We start from the raw sequence: 8,707 nt of genomic DNA, 5'->3' as shown, positions 1-8,707 counted from the left end.
GTTTGATGGTTGGTTTTTAATTTACCTCTTTGCCACAATGCTAACAAAAAATGTTTAAAATATCCATCATCCTCAAGTGCTGCAGTCAGAGGGGTTGTGTCACATCCTGTAGGGTGCTGTAGCAACCTTAAATTCAAACTGCACCGAGGCAACTGGAGGCTGAACTTGGTAGAAGCCTCAAGAACTCAATCCCTAGTGCAGAACAAACCAAAATGCAGAGCTCTCTGCAGAGCTGGGCTTGCTCTGATGGAAAATTTTGCTGAAAGAATATCAGTAGTATTACAGGGAGTTGATGAATTTAATAGCCCATAAACCTGTGCCTGAACAAGAACTAATGGCATTTTTAGTCCAACCTACTCTTTGTGATACTTGAACCCCCCCAGCACATTTGAGAGGTGATTCAACACAATTATGCCTAATAGGAAGTGAAAATACCASATTGCTGGTGTGTTAAGTGACAAAGCAGAGAACACAACAGCCATCCAAAMCCCAGCTTTATTTCCCATCTTTATTTCTTTATTTTGAAATCAAAATGCAGAAGAGATCAGCTCAGCGGGGATGAGTTGTGTTGACAAACTGAGGGAGGAGAAGCAAAGGGAAGGACGGAGCACCCTGAGGTGACACTGGCAGTGAGTKTCATCAGACACCTCAGTGAATTGTGTCCCAGCTCCTGCTGCTACAATGCCCCTGAGGCAAAACCACGGCAGCTTTCTATTTCAGATCTCCTCGCTCTGGGCTGTCCAAGGTGGCAGAGGTGCAGCTGAGCCATTTGAGGGGTGACAGAAATAGGAACAGCAGGGAGGAGCTGCCACCCCCATCGCTCAGAGAGGTCACAAAGCCAGCTCCACCCCCTGCCCACATCCTGATTCTTGGATTTTATCCCTTCCATTTATGGACTTTATCCCTTCCATTTATGGACATTATCAGCGAACACAATTAACCAGAATTGGTTTTTTTTTTGTCAGGTGGTCATTTCCTGAATGAGGGCCGTGTTCTTGAAGGAACAACAACAAAATTTGTCCATCCTCTGTGCTCAGCAGCCCATTAAATCTTATCTAGAAACCATGAAMATTTATTTAATAAATCATAATTCATTAGGGATTAGACTTTTTTACCTTTGCCAGCTTTGAACAGGGAGGCATTCATGCTGCAGGAGAGGGGTTTGTAACCTCATGAATAATTCTTGCAGAGATGTGAGAGGGAGTTCAGAACAAATTCTGTTCATGAAAACAACCTGCAACAGGAACAGGCGAGTGACAGCCCATGTGAGTGATAGCTGCAGGTCAGGTAAATAATTACAGGTGGTTCAAGTCTGTCTCTTCCAAAACCTTATGATAGCAGYAGCAGCCATCATTCCCTTTCCTACTGAGAAATTATCTGATTTTTCGGTTTGGTGTATTCTGTACTTGAATCRCTGTTAACATTTTTAAAAATTTGGTTTTATTTAATTTTTAAAATACCTTRCTACAAACACAAAGCAATTTCAAGCACTTTTAAACATGTGTTTAAAGCTCAGAGCCTGCTGCCCTTACTCAAACTAATCTTCTGCAAATGCTGAAGGCAATCTTGCAAGTAACTCGGAACCCAAGCCACAGGAGCCTAAATAATTCATTTTAAATACAATTTCTTTTAATAAAATACAACCATTACACACATGGACTGACAAACTGAATATTTAGAGAAGAGGTACATGTAACACATCTTAATTTCACATGATAATATACTTGTTTTAAGGTTTATATAAATGGTGTTTCCTGCCATTTTGCATCTGGAGGAAAGCAGCAATTTATCTCCTATGCCCACAGCACCTGCTGTATTTCTTGTTTTTTCACTCTTTTGAGACCRCTGTTTTTCTTTTACTCCTAATCTCAGAAAGAGCTGGTTTATTTATTTTCCCCTCACTGAGCAGTTCCTCTCMCAATCCATGCCCTGCATTACAGAAYAATCACAAATGYGCTGGTACAGAACCCCAGCCAGTGAGACACATCCAGTGTTCTGCAGAGCAGTAAATACAGATCTTTTCAAACAAAATGTTTATAAACTGCAGGGACCACTGAGGGAGACTCCTATCAACAAAACTTGGRCGTTTCTCAGCCTGGAGGAAAGGCACCACCATGAAAAGTAACAAAAAGCAGATGTTCTGAGCCTCAAAAATACATGAATGTTGCACCAGACTGGGACCAAGGCAACAGAGAGAGCAGATTTCTAAAAAGCAGAAAAATGTAAATTCCTCGTGGGTTCTCTGCTTATTGTATCATTTAGGGCTTCATTTTGATACCTAAAGAATCAGACTAACAAGGAATAATATAAAAATGCTGGAGAGAAGGTTTGGAGGCAAAAAAAAAGCTCCAAAAAAAATGCTGAGAGCAGAGCTGGAGTTCAAGTTACAGCAGCTGCACTTCTGTGCTTACACAGCCTGGGCTGCTTGGGCTGCCAGACYTCAAGATTTCCCTAATCAGAGAAAACCCCACAATAAATAAATAACATTTTCATCCTCCAAATAGGTTACACAGTCTACAAGCATCCCCTGAAGATGAAGAAGCTTGCCAGGTAAATCACAGATAATCAGTTTAATCAACACAAAAGTGGTTTGGTCTTGTTGGTTTTTTTGGGGTTTTTTTTTGTTTTGTTTTGGGGTTTTTTTTATGTTTTTCTTTTGTAGATTTTTTTAATTTATGTTGTGAAATGTAGAGTGGAAGAGTCCTACCTTTCTGAGTCATATTCTGATTGATTGAATAGATAAATGTGAGATGAACTGCAGCGCAGTTCTGTTCTGCAAAATAAACCCAGCGCTGGCTTCTCATAAAAAACAATAAAGCCCTGTAAACCACAATTCCAGTTGAAAGGCAGCAAACAAATATGACATTTAAATCCARTTTGGCCATCACAATAACACTGTAATTTTCTTTTGAAATGACTAATCAAACAATTAAGATGAATGCACATTTACCTAATTAATTGCCTTGCTTTAGTTGCCAMAAATTAATTTAGAATCCCACGTATGTGAAAACCTGATAAGGGTAACATGCAAAATGAGCATGAAGGACTGAAGGGAACACAGCACAGAGATGAACAATTCTGGTTTTTTTCACTCAGTTTTCTCCTAAAAAGAAGCCAAAGCCAACACTTTKCAATATGTGTTGGACTCATCACCTTCCATCTCCCCATCATCAATGGATGCTGATCTGGTCTACACAATAAGGCATAAAATAAGTCAATATAAAGAATTTTTTTTTTTAAAAATCTATTTTCTGAATAAGAGGTGAACTACACAATGTAAATTTTGTTGCATGTATGTTACACAGATACTCATTAGTTAATTTTATATATACATATATAAATTACATCTAGACATAATTAGATATATCAGATATATTTACACTCATTCCCAATATTTTTTTCATGCATTCCCAATACATATTTCCCAATATATATTTTCCCATACATTGTCACATGTATGTTACACACATACTCATTAGATATAATAATAGATATAATTGGATATATTAGATATAATTACATTCATTCCCAATATTTTTTCATTTATTCCCAATACATATTTCCCAATATATTTCCCATATATTGTTGCATGTATGTTACACAGATACTCACTAGATACATTTATACATATATATATATAAATTACATATAGATATAATTAGAAATTTTACTTATTCCCAATATATATTTCCCATTTTATTTTCCCATACACTGTTGCATGTATGTTCCACAGGTACTCACTACATAAATTTATATATATATATATATTTATATAAATCATATTTAGATACAGATATATTAGATATAATTATATGCACTACCAATATTTTTTTTATGCATTCCCAATATATACTTCCCAATATATATTTCCCAATATACTTTCCCATACACTGTTGCATGTATGTTCCACAGGTACTCACTACATAAATTTATATATATGTATATTTATAAATTATATTTAGATGTAGATATATTAGATATAATTATATGCACTACCAATATTTTTTTCATGCATTCCCAATACATACTATATACTTTCCAATATATATTTCCCAATATATTTTTCCATACATTGTTGCATGTATGTTACACACATMCTCATTAGATAATTTTATATATATATAGATAAATTACATCTAGATATAATTAGATATATCAGATATAATTACATGCATTCCAAATATTTTCTTCAGGATCAATAGCTAAAAGTGTGGAACAGGTACAAAAGGCTGGGATAGCCAGTCCTGAATATATCTTATATAATTTTTAATTTTTTTAGCTGAAATATTGGATATTGAACAGAAATTCTTTCCTGTAAGGGTGGGGAGGCCCTGACGTTTTTTATTCAATTTAAAGAATGCTGTAGGGAATCTTTATTTTCTCAGAAGCTGATTTCTTAGTGCCAGAAGCTGGRATATTTTCACAGGTGCTCTGTTTCAAACTTCCAATTTTTCCATGTTTTTGAGAAATCTTCCTGAGTCTTTTGGTTTTATTTGCAKTTCCACTTCTCTCTGTGGCTCACATGAGAAAGAACAGAAACATTTTAGCTCTCTTGTATTCTTGCACAAGTTAATTAAGCAACAGTGAGAAAACAAGCACAACTTGAAATATTTCAAAAGCAGAATTCACCATTTTAAGGAATTTYAAGTCACTGTATAATTTTCTATACTGCAATATCAAAATCTGCCACCTCAGTCCAGCCAGCAGCAAAATCAGGCAAAATGGTGCAAAGTAATGACTCAAATTACTGGGTTATGTAACCATGAACTCAGCCTGGCCTGTCCCAAACATTTCTTGGAGAATTGGGAATGCAACAGAATTTGATGGAAATAAATTATYGGAGAAAGGCTAAAATGAAGCAGAATTCTAAATGCATTCATGCAGCATCCCTGCGATTGCCACGGCCTGAAAACAGAAGAAATGAAATAAATTCCAGATACAAACAACCAGAAAACCTAGAAAATGTTTTAAAAATTACTTCAGGATTACTTGGCTCACTTCAGCGATCACCGTATTTCTGTTTTTACAACAAAACAGGAATTGATGTTTTTTTGTGTTCTGACAGAATGCTGCCATCCCTCCCTCGGTGCAGTGGGAGCTCAAAACCCAAACCATCCCATTTGACAAGCACCTGCCTCRTCTAAAATTCACTTTAAGGCACCAAGGCCACCTTTCCAAGGAGCACAAAATGCAGCAGGATCCACAATTTACTGACAAATCTGTGCTGATAACGGGACTGTGATTCAGCTGCCAGGCTGAGATTCTCAGGTGAAGGGTGGAAATGGAATTCTGGTCCTGTGAAAGAGAGAAATAAAGGGAAATCCAACACTTCTGGCAAGTCTAACACAGGACAATGGAGATTTTGGGCAGTCTTTGCAGTTCAAGGCCTCAGTAGARAGGAGAATTGTGGTGATTTGCCTTATTGAGTGCACAACAGGGCAGGCCTCAAAATGAATTATTATTTTTCACATTATTGCCATGTGCTGACATTTCAGTCACAAATAATGTCTTAGAAAATAAAAATCCCAATCACTGACGACATCATTGTTCATAAACAAAAATTAAAATTTTTTGGACTCCTAGTAAAGGAAGTACACTATAAATTCCATGATCAAGGTGACAAAATTTCAATTTGAGCCTGTGGTTTGATTTCTGCCCTCCAAATGTACACAGACTTCTTTTTAATCTGAAATCCCACCTCTCAGACACCTYYGTGCCACAGCACCRRTGACAAAAGATCACAGAAACATTTYCAGACATTTTWAAGCMRTTAMAACATATTAACTCSTAAAAATTACTTTTAAAACCACAGAGAGTGACTGCACACCCACGAGCATTGCAGAGATGCAGAACTTTGGTGTTTTCCCTGCAGTTAAAGGCACTTTCAGAGCTGTGAGGTCCCTTTTGTGTCCCCTCCTTGCAGTGCTGCCAAACACTCTGTGATTATCTTCCTCAGCATTTTGCATAGGTGTTGTCACATCTGTGTTCATGGTTTCCTTCAGAAAATTATTTCCACTTTTCTGCTTGCAGCTGGTTTAATACCATCCAGTTGTTATGCAAGGAAAATTCTAAGATTCTTTTTAGCACAGCAAAAGAAATTTAAGAGAGCAAGTGATTTGAAAAATCCCAAGGGTACGTTAAGTGTTGTGTATTTACTGGGAAGGGGTTTGCCTTGTTGSCCATTAAAACATGTGATTTGAGCAAGTTTTGTGATGAGTAGCCAAAAAAAAGGTTGTTTTTCTTTTCTTTTTTTTTTTCTCTTGCTACAGTTGCACAGAATTTGCACAGATTGCCCTTTACAGAGATTTAAACCCTGGCTGTCCTCACAGAATGTCCCTCACAGAGTGAGGCCATGAGAGAAGGGACCCTCACTGAGCATCTGCTGATAATTTTGGGGTGAATCTTTGATTAAATCTGTGCAAGGGAGGGCACAATAAATGGCACTGCAATGTATTTGCTGTTCCCAGCTGATCTCCATTTTGTGTTTTACCAGAATAACCCCAGCACTAGCTGAGGAATCCAATATTGTACCAACTCTCCTGCAGTAAAYTCTGCATGGAGTGAAGCCCTCGTGCCCTGGAATTCTCCTGGGGCTGTCCCACCGTCAATCCGTGCCCACCTGCAGCCCTGCAGCTGCCCCCTCACCAGAAGCCAGCCCATTTCAGGAGCTCCTCATTCCACCAGACAATTGAGAAAAGCCTCTGTTCCAGCCCAGCCTTGCTGTGCTAATCACAGCCTCAGCAAAACTGCAGCACAACCTCAGCACGTGTTCCATTCTGGCTGCAGGACCCAACCAATAATCAGCTGGACAGAAAACACATGGCTCAATGTTTCCTAAAAGTGGGTTTTCATGTTGTTCCCAGTTAAAAATATCTGGAACCATCCATACAAAATATGGGTGCTGGTCTGCCCAGTATATTTGGGGATTGTGATGAAGACAGGGACATGCTTGTAGGATGCTGTGGATTGAAAYCACAGAGCAGTTGTTGCTGATGTGCTGCAATTTCTCTTAAAACTCTTCAGTTTTTGAATTTCATCTCTTTCATTAAATGCTGGACTCACAGACCATGAATGAAAAAAAAAAAGTGAAAGAAATCTCCTTTCCAATATACTCTTGGAAATCAATAGGGTTCAAAGAGGAAGGTGCACCRCAGACCAACAGGTTTAGGTCCTTATGAAGATTTGAATGTCTTCACAAATCAGGAAGGCTGTAAAGTTTTGATGTGTTATAGATATTTTTCATATGGTCAAATCACTCAAAAGGTGATTGTGTTTTAAGCACTTGATTCCTCATAGATACTTTAAGGTCTGGAGATGAAATCTGTTTCTTCAGAACCATTTTAGAGTTGGGAGATCGATTCTGTTTTTTTCACAGATCAGAAAAAGAACAAGAGATAATCCCTGGCATCTGACACTCAAATGCTACAAGACTTTGAAAAATTGGTGCAATAATCACCTTCCCCATCCTCTACAGAAGGGCTATTCCTATTATTTTCAGGATGAAATAAAATAAAACTACTGCATAAAGTCCATAAACTGAGTTACATTTTTCCTGCTTGCAGGRATTAATATTAAAGCTTTTTAAATAATAAAATGGCTTATTGATCTCTCCAAACCTTATCTATGTGGGAKTTCCACAATCAGCCATTGACCTTTGCTTGGCTGTGGTTCCTTCTCATTGCTCCCTTCATACCTTTAGATCTGAACACAAAAAGCTTTGCAGTTGTCTGGGGTGAAAAACCCTAATTTTTCCTGCCCCTTCACAGAGTAACAGTTAGAGATTGTGAGTGAAAATCAAACCAGAGCATGGAAGCAAAATGWGAAATGCCATGAGCTGGGAAATTAGAGCTGAGAACCCTTAAAGAAGACTTTCTCTTACAGCAAGGTGTCAGTACCCATGCAAAAAGCATTTATTTTATTTCACTGGTGTTTTCTCTGTTCTGGAAGCACGGGCACCACTCCAAAGGTGAGTCTCTCTCTCTGCCATCTGCCAGGACCAGGAGACGTGCCCAGGTTGTACTCATTTCCCTGCCCCAGTAAATAAGGAAATAAATAATTTTGACAGCTGGCAGGACCTCTTCCAGGGGAGCAGTAGAATAAGAGAAGTGTCTCCTCCAAAAGCAGCTGCTGTCTCTACAGCAAACAGGGCACTGGTTGTGCAAACATGGGGGTTCCTCCACAGCAGGAATCCTAAATGAGCATGAGTTGGGAGAGAGCACCACTTTTGACAACAAGGAAAACTCTGAGGGAGATTTTTATTTCAATGTCGAATTTTTTTATTTATGGATGTCTCAGGTTCCATGGCAGGTGTACCCAAAGCAGTCTGTGTTCTGTCACCATCTCCATGAGCTGTTAGACCAGGTGGGGCAGAGCTCTTTATCCTCAGCATGACCCAGCCCTAATAACACCCTCAGGGGCCATCTCTGCTCATGGGCCATCCAGGGCTCTGGGAATGACCCATGGAATTCCATCATCCCCTTGGGAGATGCCCCGCCCAGACAGGAGGAACTGGACATCCCTACTGACACAGAAACTGAGGCTCTGGGACACTGGGACACTTCTCCCACTGGATTCCCAGAGGAGAGGAGCTCCAGAACCACCCCTGGACCTGCAGAGATGGACTCGACCTGTCTGCAGGATCAGCGCTTGGACGAGAGCACATCATCACTGCAACGGGGCTGCAGCACCATTGAACATTGAACATTGA

Source organism: Malurus melanocephalus, unplaced genomic scaffold (genome assembly GCF_030028575.1).
Source record: "Malurus melanocephalus ecotype Western Australia unplaced genomic scaffold, MMel_1.1 scaffold_702, whole genome shotgun sequence".
Taxonomy (NCBI): Eukaryota; Metazoa; Chordata; class Aves; order Passeriformes; family Maluridae; genus Malurus; species Malurus melanocephalus.
Note: the sequence above shows the minus strand (reverse complement) of the source record.